Raw genomic sequence first — 14711 nt, forward strand, 5'->3', positions numbered from 1 at the left:
TGTGTTGCTTTCAGTGTGTGGGGTTTCCTTACTGCAGCCCCAGGAAAGGAATACAGTCGCCCTTTCTGCAAGAGGATTACCCCTCTTGCCTGTGACTGGGGGGGACGGTGCCCTTCTGGGGTGAGGGGAGCTCTCTCATCCATGTTGGGCTGGGCCATGCGACTTGCCTCAGCCCAGGACATGTGGGCAGCAGGGACATGGGGCACTTCCAGGGCTCAGCAAAGCCCCTATGGTGGTCCTTGGCCAGCTCTTGCTGCCCTCGTCAGCCATGAGGACAGCCACCTGTTGTTGAGCCCAGACCCAGAAATGACTGGGGAGGTGGAGCTGAGTGAGGAACGGCCCGTCCTTGTTAGCCATGGAGATAGTGCGTTGCTGCACACAGCGTGGCTCCTGGCCGGGGTTGGCCCAGGGCGGCGTGGGCAGGAGGGCTGCACCGGCCAGGGAGCCTCTCTCCTGCTCGTGTGCCTGGACCCTCTCTCCTCCCTGCGCTCCAGGAGGTATCTCTGGCAGCCGCTGAGTACCAGCTGGGTTCCAGCTTTCACATGCAGCCTCTCCTGAGGACCCAGCTCCTACAGGCGGCCGGGCCTCTGGCTCTGCTCCCTCTTTCTGGTACCCCTCCAGCCCCGGGGGAGCGTCCTCCTGCCTTTGCCAGCCCATCTCTTCTATTCGAACATCTTTGTACAATTTTTTCCAAATTAAATGCTGTCTCTTGAACTGTCTGGTCTGGTGCTTGTTTTTCTGGCTAGATAGAGCTGGAATATCTGGTGAGCGAATTAAAAAGAAAGGAGAAAGACTGGTAGCGATTAGCAAAGGAAACAGAATCCAACACGCAGACGTGTTTGGGTGGTGGTAGGAAATATAAGGGATGCACGGACTCTCCAAGCAACGAACTGCGATTGACAAATGCTTCATTCTTGCAAACGGTGCTAAAATCCCTACTCTCTTCCTTGCACAAACACGTTCACCCCCACACAAACATGTACATGCATAAACCTAAGGAGCTTCTTTGGGAACTGTTACGAGGAAGCTTTAATCTAGAGATTCTGGATTGAAGCATGGACCAAGCGCAGAAACTGCATGTTTGCAAAAATTGGCTGCAATTATTCCTCCCCGTCTGCAACGTGACTTCGACACTCTTCCATCAAGAGGTTGCAGTCTGTGTTTCTATTCCTTGAATCTGGGCTGATTGCATGACTTACTATGACCAACAGACAGGGGCAGAGGTGATGCTCAGCAGTGCCCAGCGTCGGCTTCCCATTGGCTTCCCGGGGCTTGTGTGCTTCTGCTGTCTTCGAGAACCCTGCCAGCCGCCACCGTGGAGAGCTCAGAGCTAGTGTGCTAGAGGGTCAGGGGCCTCGTGGAGCAGACCGAGATGTAGCCCAGGCCATCCTGGACTGGCCGGCCCCCTGCTCGCCCGGCAGCTGAGCTCAGATCCAGGAGTGAGCCCCGCCGAGACCAGGAGGACGGCCCCACTGATCCAAGCCACGTGTCCCTGAGGAAGACTTCCGGAGCTGGCCTGGGGTCCCCATGAGCACAAACACTGTTCTCTACTTTGAGAGGAAATGACACATAGTCGTAGATAGCCGGAACCTAGTTCTGTAGACCTTTCCAGTTCTGTTGGTGAGAGGCTCCCGGGCCCACAGCTGGACATGGCTTTCAGCGCTCAGAGCCCTCGAAGCTGGGCAGGTGTGGGCCACGCGCTGCTGCTCACGCAGTGTCTTCAGACCTTTTCATCAAAGCGTGTCTCCACATCAGAGGAGGACTCTGGCCTGGATCCATAGTCAGCAGGCAGGGATAATAGACCTGCCTTGGCAGATTTTTTAAAAAAGACATTGCTTGTCTCATTTAAGGAATTTGAATACTCTATCGCTTAATAGGCTTGCCCTTGCTATAAATAAAAGTAGTCCAAATCTGTTCGCATTGAGCAGAACTGTTGGCATAGAAAGCGCTCCTTGTTGATCCCATGGTTTTTGTGTCTGGTGCCCTCGCTGCCCCTGGTGGAAGAGCATGGGGCAGGGTGGGCGGGCGTGGGTAGCACGCTGGAAGAATTGGCTGCTGGGATTTTACACCCGCTTACCACTTGGTGCTTGTACCCAGGTCTCCATTTTTAGCATTGCCTGATGGCAAAGTAGGCAAAGCACCTGGAACAGTAGGAGCAAAACAGGAGGAGGAGCAAAGCAGGCAAAGCACCATTCTTCGGTGCTTCATATGCATTAATTCATTCCCCTCTGCTGAGAAGAAGATCAGAGGTTTGGCTGAGAATGAAGTAAACCACGTCCATTACGAAAAGGTGACCTCACCTCTAAGCGGTTGCCCTGAAAGGCTCTTGATGCAGTGCAGGTTGGCCATCGGCTGTTCTTCTCTCCCGAGTAAAGCCCTTTGGCAGCAATGCTGGCCACATCTTCATCCTGCTTGTGCTCTGGGGTCCGCTGTGCCACCCAGGTGCTCCTAGGGTGACCCTTCTATTTCGTATCAGGACACGGTCATTTCAGATTGAGAACCCATGTGGATAATCTGGGAAAGCTCCCCACCTCTCAACTTAATCACATCTTTTGGCAGATAAGGTAATATCTACTCTCGTCTGGCTTAAGATGTTGGGAACTAGGATGTGGATGTATCTTTGGGGGCCACCTTACAGCCCCTGGAAAGAGATACAGGAAAATGGACAAGTTCTCCACACACAGTTCACTGAGTGGTGTCAAAGCAAACGCGCTCAAGGAACCATGGAAACAGACGTGCCCTGTGCCTCCTGGGAGCCTCCCACCCCCCTGAGCAGTCTCACTTCGAATCACACACCCAGTGGAGTCACACATGTGCTCTTCTGTATGGCCTTCTCTCCGTCACTGTCACGTGTGTTCTCTTGCTGTGCTTCTGCGTTTTCACCACCATTGCATAAGCACACCCCATTATTAATCCGTCCTGCCCTGGAGCACCATTGGCTTGTTTCTAGTTGTTGGCGGCTACAAATGCTCTGCTGTGACCACCTGTGGGGTCATGTCTCTTGTCACACACATGTGCTCGTTGCTGTGGGTAAATACCTAGGGGTGTGGAGCTGGGCTGGAGGAGGCAGGTCTTTGGTGTCAGTATCTGCTGTTCTCAAGGGGATGAGTGCGCCCTTCCCAGGAGAGACCCAGGGTCCTGTCACTCACTCTGGCATGTGAGCAGCTGGTGTGTGCAGAGCATGTCATATTGAGATACCGGGGACACTGCCCATCCTTTCATCTGTTTATTGGCCACATGGTATCCTTCTCTGTATAGTGCCTGTTGGAGTCTTTGTCCATTTCTTTGAATTAATTTGTTCAGTTTTTTATCGACTCCTGTAGGAGTTATTTTTTAACTCTGGATACAAGACTTCTGTTGGGTATATGTCTTGTGAATTTTCTTTGCCTCCAATGGGTCAACCCTTTCTTCCTTCAGTGACTTCTTTCTAAGACCAAAAGTTTTTAGTTCTAATGTGGTACAATTTATCAGGTTTTTTCCCCCTTTATGATTAGTGCTTTTCTGTTTTCTTCTCTCCTATTTTATTCTTTAAGCTTTATTATTTTGTCTTTCACATTTGGATTTACAATATGTCTGGAGTGAATGGTGTGAGGTAGGGATCTACCATTTGTGGTTTCCCCCTTTCTCTATCTTCTTGTCTTTTCAGTTTTGGTGACTCTCCTTTTCCTGTGTTTCTAGGGTGGGTCCTGTGTAGCTACTGGTAAGAGGACTGAGACAACGGGAGAGGAGATATCTGTTGTGCCTTTGTTTCTCCCTCAACCCTCCCTGTACCCAACCCCCTCCAGCCCAACCCTGTTTGGCTGTAGTGGGCAGCATACCTGACTCCTACCTGTCCCTTACTTCTCTCCTTGGGACCCCTCTTGCTCCTCATCCCCCAAAGCCCCTCTCCTACTTAATTCACCTGCCACACTCCTCCCTGCCACCCCAGCAGCTCTTCCCAGAGTGTACCTCATGGTTGATGAGTGTACCTTGCCACTATCTCCTGTCCCTGCTTAGCTCAGTCTCCCAGACCCACCTCAGATGCTGGTTGACATTCCTGATGATTCTGGTGGACTAGCTGCCCCTCCTCTATGCTCCTTCATTAGGATGCACTGTGCATGGCAACATAGTGCTTTGCTTACACAAAGGTCTGCGAGCCTTTTCAGGGCAAGGGCTAGGCCTTTCCTCTTGGGATCACTACATCCGTTGAATTGCATGCACTCAATTACCCTCAGTACAGCTCAAGTCAAGTTTTCAGAAAAATATGGATGTTTTGTAATTCAGACCTCAAGTTTAAATTAGATCCACGAGTGATGATAAAACTCTTTGGAAACATGATTGTCAGCTGTTTTATTGACATTTGCTCCAATAAGTTTCTGTGTACTATGTTCTGTGCTAAGACAAACTTTGAGTGCCCACTCCCACACCCCTTCCAAAGGCATTGTTTCCACTGTGAGTAATGGGCCTGACTAGCACCCCAACCCCCCACCCCCAGTACAACAGTGTACTTCAACATGAAGAGGTTGCCAGGTGTTTGTGGGCTGGCTAAAGAGGCCCCTGGCCACCCACAGTACCACTTTCTTGGTTTTGGAGGAAACCATGGGACTCAAGCTAGGGAAGGTGCTGAGGGGGCACTGAGCTCCTCCTGACCTCTGGTCCAGAGCACAATGGGAGTCCTGACTCATTTCTCATTTGACACCCATGCAGGCTTGTCCCACACCACGTGTCATGATTGGTGATGCTATCCCTGCACCAAGGGCAGTAGTTTTGTTCTTGAAGAGAAGAAATGAGGGCAGTGCTACCCAGAGACACCCCACAATACCCTGTGCAGCTAAAGACCCCCTGGGACTCAGTGGTGTAGACTGGAAAGTCTTCCCAGTGTGATTGACGGCCCATTTATGAGGATCTGTGCGCGAATGTGTTTACCGAGCTGCGTTTCCCTGCTGTGAGAGCTCTCTGGTATTTACTGCCTGATGCCCTTACGTAGTTCTTATAAAATGAGGCACAGAGAGAACAAGAGCAACATCGACCACCAAGGCAGGTCTACTTTGCCTCTTTATCAGAAGGTTTCAGATTCCGGGTCTCTCCCAACTCTTCTTCCCTGCCCTCAGCCAGTGGCTGATGTTATTTTAGTGTTCCAGCCATAAGAAAATTCTTTAATTTAGAGATGAATTTCCAGGCCCCATGATTATTGCTTTTACAGTACAATTATTGCTTTTGGGGGTGGCAGGTAATATTGTCAGAATTATTCTGGGACCAAAATTTCAATGAAATGAATGGTCTTATTGAATAGTTCACTGATTGTGTACTCTTCCATTTTTATTAGCTGTCCCGTTTGACAAGGCTTATGATCTTGAAGCTGCATATAGAAGCAATATCCCATACATAATTGCATAATATATGAGAAAAGAAATTATGCATTTTCCTGGCACCTTTAACTAATCCGAAAATTATGTGCAGATTCCAGGTAAGTGATGCCAGACTGGCTCATTTCATTGGACACTTGGTTTTTCTATTGTTTTATTTTATTATTATTTTTTTATATATAATTATTATTATTTTTTTATTTATGATAGTCACACAGAGAGAGAGAGAGAGAGAGAGGCAGAGACACAGGCAGAGGGAGAAGCAGGCTCCATGCACCGGGAGCCCGATGTGGGACTCGATCCCGGGTCTCCAGGATCACGCCCTGGGCCAAAGGCAGGCGCCAAACCGCTGCGCCACCCAGGGATCCCCTTTTCTGTTGTTTTAACGTGTAAATTTACTACGTCCTGTCTCTCATAACCTGTTGTACATTAATGGCCAGTTGATAACAGGATACCCCAATATGAATGCAAGGCAAATAAAGGTGAGATCTAGTCAGAGGGTCTGTTTCGCCACTTATGTGCCTCTCTTTTGGAAAGTCTAATGGCACCAGGGCACATTTTCAATAGTGACAACTGTCACGTCTCAGAGCTAATATGCACTGTTCCTTGGCTTGCCAGCGGGGACAGCCAGGTCTGCCCCCTCCTTCCAGGGAGTGAGGAGTGGTATCCAGGGTGGGACACTCGAAGGGCACCAAGGTGAGGCTGAGCTTCCAGTGTGGCACCCTTTTGGCTACGTCTACAGCCTCCTAATCTGTGGATGACAGACAGTACCAGGTGGTTCCTCGCAGGAACAAGCACTTCTGAAGATAAATGTGAAGCAGTGCGTGTGTTCTTGATTCAAGGCCCTGGCTGCCCCCTCATTCCTCCCCACCCCCCCCCCCGTGCTGACCACCCACCCACTTGCTCTTGCCTCAGCTTTGGCTAAGCCACCTTAGAAGCCAGAGCAGGTTTCGTGTTCTGGATGGTAGTCATGGAAATGGCTTACCCACCTCTCGGGCGGCCCCTCTGAGGCCTCTGCTCCTTAGGTGGAGGGTGTCTAGGAACTGGGGATAAGATGGTCAGGGGGTGTCAGCGAGGATGGCAGCACTGAAGGTCATCCCTAAGGGGAGATGAGGCTGCTGTGAAATTATAACATTAATCAGCGGGAAGATGAGATTCAGAGCAGTTTAAAGCCGAAATCCCCACAGAGACTTCACACCGAAGGCCTCCTTTTATAGATCAGAAGGCTGGCCGGCTGCGATGAAACAGTTTGGGGAGGCACAGAGCTGGGCCCGGAATCCAGGCCTCTGGATTTCCCACCACGCCGTCGGCTTCTCTGTCCTGGGACAGAAAGATGGGTTCCTCAGTCAGGGTCTCATGGCTACCACCCTCACCCCCAGGCTCTTGTTGCTTGGGTTCAGCGTGGGGGATAGTGGGGAATTTGGACGATCCTAAGGAAGTAGCAACAGCAGCAGGTGGAGCATCCGCTGTCATCTGAGGCCTCCCGCCCTGGGCAGGCGGAGAGGCCCCACGCACCTGCTTGCAGCCCGAAGCCATATGAAGCTGGGGCTCCTGCTCTGGGCGCCTCTCGGGGACCACAGCCCCCACATCCTGCCCGCTGGCCTGGCCACCAGCCACAGCCCTCTTCTGCCTTTGCATCCTGCGGCCTGCCAAGCACTGAGCCTGTTATGGGTTGAATTTGTCCCCCAGGAGTCATGTTGAAGTCCAGGACCCTGGTGAGTGTGGCCTTATTTGGATATAAGGTCTTTACAGATGTCATCAAGTTAAGATGAGGTGATAGTAGACCAGGGTGGTGCTCAACCCACAAGCGATGTCCCTGTAAGAAGAGGACACACGGGGATGGACAAGCACGAAGGGAAGTGGATGTGGAGTCATGCAGGGAGACCGCCACTCAATGGCAGAGGCAGAGAACGCCCAGGAACGCCAGCAGCCATGAGAGAGGCATGGAACAGATGCTCCCCTGAGGCCTCAGAGAGACCAAGGCCATTGCCACCGTTGTCACCACCTGGATGTCAGACTCTGGCCCCCAGAACTAGAAAGAATACACTTCTGCTGCCAAGTTGGTGGTGGTTTGCTACAGCAGCCCCAGGGACTCGTAGGACACCCTTGGAGTTCGCTGCTAGGTTCCCTGCACTCAACCCATTGTGCCCACCATGCGGCCAGGCCACAGTCACCTCCTGACTGGCCCCAGTACCTCTCCCAGCCCCATTTCCCACCCCCTCCCAGACCCATCCTCTTCGCTTCTGCCAGAACCACTGGCCAAAGCTCACCTGGGATCCTGTTCCCTCTGCTCAATGGTCCTTGGATTTCCCAGCACCATGATGCAGTCAATAAGGTGTGGTATGGTCGCCTGTCCTCTGTGACCGTCATCTGTCACCCCAGTCCCCCTGTGTCCCTGTGTCAGATGTCCCACAACATCCAGTCTATAAATCCACTCTGTTTCCATGTCAGAGAGCTGCGCTCTCCTTGCTATTTGCACATATCTGCCCAAGCTTAGATGCCCCAACGGGCTGCCTTCTTGCCCTGTGTCCTGTTCCTGCCTCCACTCTGACTGCAGAAGAAATGGTGTCCTGTCCTCACCCACCTGCCCTCCACAGAGGTGTCTGAGCCCCGGTCAGAGGTGGCTGGCTCCCCAGGCCCATGGCTCTCAGTAAGAATTTGTGCTGGAGGTCTGGTTAGCCATGCTGGCTAACAGGCTTGTGCAACCACAAGCCAGAACTAGGGAGAAGGTTCAGTCTGCATGAGTTTTGCCCATGTTGGAATGCTGTATTTTTGATGAATTTCATAAAAATAAATCAGTGACCTTTTTTTTTTTTTGAATAATGCTGTTTATAACTTAAGGGAGAAATAAATTGGTGCTACACATTTGTGCTGATGTGAGAAGCTTTTACAAAAAAAAATGCTAAAGGCAATCCCCCCAGCATCCCATCACTCTCTAAAAAGCCCATTGAAATGGTATTGAAACTCATGTGGAGAAGCTTAGTAATGCAAAGAAATCAACTTAATTGTAGTAGTCAAATCTCCATTAGAATCGGAGCAGTTATGCTGAAAACTACTGGAAATATACCTTAGTAGTAATATAGATCCTACATTATCTTATTTATAGTGAAGCAGTTCATATTTTGGGGAGAAAAACTCCTCAGCATGTGTTTTCAGATGATTTCTCTAGCTCGTGAGGGGACAGGTGCTAGATTTAGGAAACTGAGCAGATTATAGTTTCTGGATGTTAGGGGGTATTATTCTCAGTCTAATTTCCACATTTTCTGGAGCTTATTTTTTTCAGAGTCTGAACACAGTTAGCATTGAAAGCCGGGGGCATGTCCTCTGATGGTGTTGGAGAAGCCCAGGAATTGGTTCATTTGTCTACTCATTCATTCATTTGGTGAACAATAATAACAAACACAGTGGTGATGAGCCACCAGCTTTAAGCAAGGACCTGGCTCCGCCTCTGTGGAATGACTCAGCATGATCAGAAGGTTAAGAGATGCATTCGGGACAAACTGTTTTCCAGCCACTGTGCACGGGTCCTGACATCACTCCAAACTGGGGTGGGAAAACCAAATGTGGGTGTCCAGTGGGGACGGAGCCTCTTGCTGGGCGCTGACAGGTGTGGTGAGCTGAGTGACTCTGGACTGTGGCCATGCACAAGCCCTGCTCTCCAAGAGTTCAGTGGGAACACAGAGGCAGGACACGGAGTGGTGGAGCAAAGGAACATTGGAAGAGTTTTATGCAGCATTTTGTGGTATGACATCAGAGGTGCCACGTAATTTACTGAAACTAAATTCTACAACGTGAAGATAAAGACTATAGAGAGAAACACTTCCATTTCACAGATGGGAAGGTGAGGTAATTGTTAGTTTTAGACTAAATTTAATTAGAAGGTTTATTATGGAACATCTCTCCATCTACCTATCCATCCAGTCACCTCCCCACCTATCCATCCATCCATCCATCCATCCATCCATCCATCCATCCACTCACCTTCCCATCCATCCATCCATCCATCCATCCATCCATCCATCCATCCATTCACCCATCCACCCATCTACTCTCCTTCTTATTTATCCATCAATCATCTATTTTCTTACTTACTGGAAAATTAGCCAAAACATTTAAAAGGTTTGCATGTATTTCCTGTGGTTTCTGAGGTAAAAACAAACAAAACACCTCAGGGGAACAACATGTCACCTGACGGAACTAGCAGCTTCTGTTCAGAAAGCCAAAACAGTTCAGGTTCCTGGGTGGCAGTTTGTTCCTCCACATATAGGCTAGCTCTTTTTATTCATTATCTCTGGGGCTTCACATATCCTTTGGAAGTATCATTTTGGCTATAATTGATAAAATTTCACATATATGCTGTTCTGAGTTGCTAACAGATCTACAGAGACATGGTCTCTCCTGTGGATTTGCAAATTGAGTAAGTGGTCAAAACCAAAAGTACTAAAAATATTCAAAGATGAAAAAAACAATCAAAGATGCCTGTAAAACTAGACTCATGGCTCCCTTGCCCTCATGGATGCATATCCTGTGTCTTGTGCCATTTCAGAGCATGGGATTGGGAATCCTTCCAGGTACAGGCCACCTTGAACTCTGTCCTGGTTTCAGTGTATCACAAGGGTGGTAGATGATGGCAGACATATGGTCTCTGTGTGGAACCTGGGGTTCCCATTTGTTTGCCATATCAGCCATCCCTAGAACCAGTCTCTGCAATGTGACAAAGCCTCTCTCCTGGCTCTCCAGGCCTTAGCATCCACTCTCTTCTTTCTCAGTTCCCTCCCTGGAGCATCCATTTCCTGTAAGTATCTGCCATTCAACTCCTGCAACCACATCTGGTTGCTCGCTGCCATTGGCCTCTGGGTTTCCTACCACAGGGCGATGCGAGACTCCACACTCAGCAAAGCCCAGGGCATTCCTGTTCCTCTGTTAGAATCAGTTGTAAGGGACTATAAGGCCATCTGTGTGCCTTGCCTCCCTCCTTGGTAGCATGCCCAGCAGGCTGGGTTTCTTCATTCTTGCCATGTCTTTCTTGTTTGTGACCTGATGATGTTCCCAGTCTCTAGTGCCAGGTCAGGGCTCTCTGATTCTACCCCTGGCACAGTGTGGCTGTTTGTCTCTCCTGACTCCTCTCTCTTTAATGGACAACGAAGAAGATGTTGAGTCATCACACCATACTCCTATTCCTACTCAGACTGTCACCTTCCAGCCTCTAGGATCTAAGCATGATAACCAATAAACATATAGTGCTGATGATGCTTCTGGCATTTTTGAAAATGATTTGCAGATTTCAACTCATATAATCCTCAAAATAAGTGCTATGGACTGAATGTTTGCTGCCTCCCCAAAGTCATATGTTGAGGTGATCCCAACGGTGATCGATTTTGGAAGTGAGGACTTGGGGAGGAAATAAGAATCATATTGGGTAATGAGGATGGATCCCCCATGATGGGATTAGACTCCCTGTAAGGAGCCAGAAGGACCAGAGCTTTCTTTCTCCAATGTGAGGATACAGCCAGAGCTGCTGCCTGCAAGCTGGGAGATGGGCCTTTACCAGACACCAGATCCACTGGCTTCTTGACCTTAGACCCAGGCTTCGAAACTGTGGGAGATAACAGCTTGTTGTTTAAGCCACTTGGTCTACAATAGTTTTGTGCTACCACACCAAAATGACTGAGACAGTACTCTAGCAAGAAACATCATTATTATACCCATTTTACAAATCGGAAACTGAGGCCCAGAGAGGCTAAGTGACTTGCCCAAATTACCCAGCTAGTCAGTGGTAGAGCCCAGTCAAATCTAGGTGCAGACAACCACACATCCGACGCCTTTCAATTGCTCCCTTCTTTCTCACTGCAGAAGAGCACCCAGACGCTGCCCCAGCCCACCTGGCACTTTCCATCTTCATATCTCTGCCCCTTTGGTTCTCATGCTCTCTCCTCCATGCAGCACTACACCGTGTCACCAGCCCCTCTCAGCCATCCTGCCTCATTTTTTCTTGTGAGCTACCTTCTCCTAAGACACGCTATGGAACAGGCTATGAGCTTAGGAAGGCAGGACACTTGTATATGATCGTTTATAATTTGTGTTCACAATTCCTCATTGTACCAATCATGCTGCTTTATAGATGATAATGGTTCAATATGTGTGGATTATCCAGGGAAAAGCTTGCTTAATGCTGACTCTGCCAAAGGAGGGTGAAGTCATAGTTACATAAGCAAAATGAAGTGGAAAATGAAGGCAATTATGTAGATAATTCAAAAAGAGAGGGAAAAAAAAAAGCACTTTTTGGGTGTGGGGGGTATGCTTAATTATGTGGATTTATCAGCTGGGAGTTAAAAAAATGTGTAATTACCCAGACAATGGGCTGAGTGTTCCACTTCACTCTGAGTGGGTCAGAGAGAGCCTGAGTCGGGCGCTTTGTGTGCCAGACTCGGCTTGGAGGCAAACTCATTGTCAGATTCTGGGAAACCCAAGTGGCTTTTCTGAGCTCTGGTTTTTCTCTGTGACAGAGCCGGGCCCAGCAACTGGCACAGCTGGTCTGAATTACATCATCACCCTCCTGGTAAATGTCTAGTCTTAGTCCCTAATCCTTTGCACTCAACACTTGGGCATTCAGTTTATACCGTGCTTTCTCTAATTGATACTTAGCAATTTTGTCTCTTTGATGAGATTACAAAGTCTGTGAGGCTGAAATACATCCCCTGCTTTCTGGGCTGAGCTGTCCACCTCTTTGAATCCTACAATGGAGGAGGATCAGGGCTGGACAAGTGTGACATTGATGGATGGGGGCAGTGAAGTCGCTGACACCCTGTGTCCTAAGGCAATGGTCCTCACCTGGCTGCTCATCACCATCACCTATAGAGCCTCTGATGTAGTAGATCTGGGTTGGGCCCCAGAATCAGGGCTTCAGGTGATTCCAGTGGGAGTCGTGAGTTTCTGCAGTGGTTATGGGCACATCTCTGCAGTGGGCTGTGGACACCTGGCTCCTCCATCCTACCAAGACAGTAGCAGCTCGCCATCCACGATGATGAAGCTGACAGAGACTCATTATGATATCTTCCTCGAGAGGTCAAGGGACTTGGCCATGCCATGGAGGAAGCAATATGGTGGCCAGGTCTTCTGGTACTTAATAAAACATCTGTTTGGGTCAGTCTATGCTCTAGAGGAGAGATGTAAAGTTCCAGAATATATTGACTTTAAGTGTTATGGCCAAAAATAGAATATTGATTTTTTTGAATCAACCTTTAAAAAGACTCCTTTATAAAGTAGCGATTCATGAGCTGAGTAGTCTTGTGAGAGCTGGGAAATTTAGAAGCAAACTGTAGAGCGTCATCAGTTCCAAGGTGACTGGCTGGCATGCTCTCACAAGGGCTATTTTGGGTGTGAACTGGTCTTGGAGACACTATCAGAATATGGTGTTGGGCCTTGTCCAATATTAGCACTTCCATTTGGTTATTAGGCAGAAGTCCCAGGAGAGGCAGGACTGGAAATAGGCAAAAACTTGCAAGGTTTGAGATTCTGTTTAAACGTCTCATGGCCAGCTAGCCTTGGAAACATCAAGTGTGAGTCTGGTGAATCAGCATCTGAAGATGGATCCAGGCTTGATATGGAGATTTTGACTCAGCCATCAGTGAAATTCAGCATTTTCTCCTAAAGTTTTCGGTGACCTTTGGCTTTATCCAAGTTCAAACAACAAAGGCAAAGGGAGAGGGGATGGATTTGCAAACTCCCCAGTGAAGATCATGTCTAAGATGCTGAGATCCATTCATCACCTGTAGAACCAGATGGAATCTCTTTTGACTCTGGGTCTCCCTTTAACATAACCAAAGGATGAAGGGTGGAGGTGGGGAGCAGAGAGGCCCACAGAGAAGGGTCAGAGGGGAGCTAGGAACCAAACACATAACCCTATCAAAGCCACCCCACCCCTGGCAGCGGGCTCCATGCCAAGCACTCTACAGAGCTCAGAAGGAGCCCCAGTCTTGTGTTTGCTGACACATTCCCATAAATCTCTAGTTGAGACTTGGAGCTTGTGTAGAGCTGACGCTAAGTGCTTTCTGCTCAGAGCACAATTATGTACTTCTGAATAACACTCAGCACACCCTTTGAATGTGAAAATGGGTTAGATCAAAACGTCAGAGTGTACCTGCATCCCTGATGATTTTTTTTCATGTATCTGTGGTTTCTGACATTAAGGGGAAATGTGAATTTAGCTGTGTGCTTTTATGTCTCTAGTCTGCAACTTGCTTATTCAGGCAGTAGATACTCATAAACAGGGAAACAACAGAACATCAAATATTAATTCTGTATCTGTATTAAAGTATAATAAGCAGCAGTAAGCATGTGTTAAGCTGTCAGGGGGCATGCTGGATTGCACAATGCAAGTGAGGGCCGGATTCTTCATTATCATGTGGACCAAGAGCTTAGCCAAGGATGCTATTTATTCTCTTTGAGGCATTTGCCTTGGGGTCGAGACGTTTTCCTCAGGCTTTTCTGTATGAATGCTTTCCTCTTCTACTTCTTCGTAAATATCTGTATTGCCGTTGTTTTTTAATTATGAAAAATCTGTGTGATTATCTTTAAGGATTTAAGTGATGTAGAAATGAGTAATAGGTACTCGCTTCACTGCATATAAAATTGGAACGATACAGAGAAGATGAGCATGGAAGTGCAAGAATAACAAATTCGTGAAGACTTCTCTATCTATATATATTTTAAAAGGGTGGTTTGGCTGGTTAAGCATCTGCCTTCAGCTCAGGTCATGATCCCACGGTCCTGATCCTACGGTCCTGGGATAGAGGCCCACATCAGGCTCCCTGCTCAGTGGGGAGTCTGCTTCTCCCTTTCCCTCTGTCCTGTCCCCCTGCTCATGCACCTTCTCACCCTCTCTCTCAAATAGATAAATAAAATCTTAAAAAAAGAGAAATAAGTGATTAGAAATTCCCGTAGGTTTATTTCTTGTTTGTAATTTAACATTAGTCTATGCAGATATCTTTTATGTATATAATATTTATTATTAAGTTTAATTATATCATACTCAAGATATTTTTTTATATGTTTTTTTCAGTTAACACTGCATATTTAACAAGCTTCTATGAATGTATATTACTTTTTATAGAAAAGTTATACTACAAAAGATTTGATAAAAATACATTACAATATTCAGTGGGCAGCTATTAAAATGGGGATTGTCCCAGATTTTATGGTCTACTACAAAGCTGTAGTGATCAAAACAGTAGGGCACTGGCACAAAAATAGACACATAGATCAATGGAACAGAATAGAAAATCCAGAAATAAACCTGATTATATGGTCAATGAATCTTTGGCAAAGGAGGCAAGATTATGCAACTGGAAAAAGTTGTCTCTTTAA

Source organism: Canis lupus, chromosome 34 (genome assembly GCF_011100685.1).
Source record: "Canis lupus familiaris isolate Mischka breed German Shepherd chromosome 34, alternate assembly UU_Cfam_GSD_1.0, whole genome shotgun sequence".
NCBI lineage: Eukaryota > Metazoa > Chordata > Mammalia > Carnivora > Canidae > Canis > Canis lupus.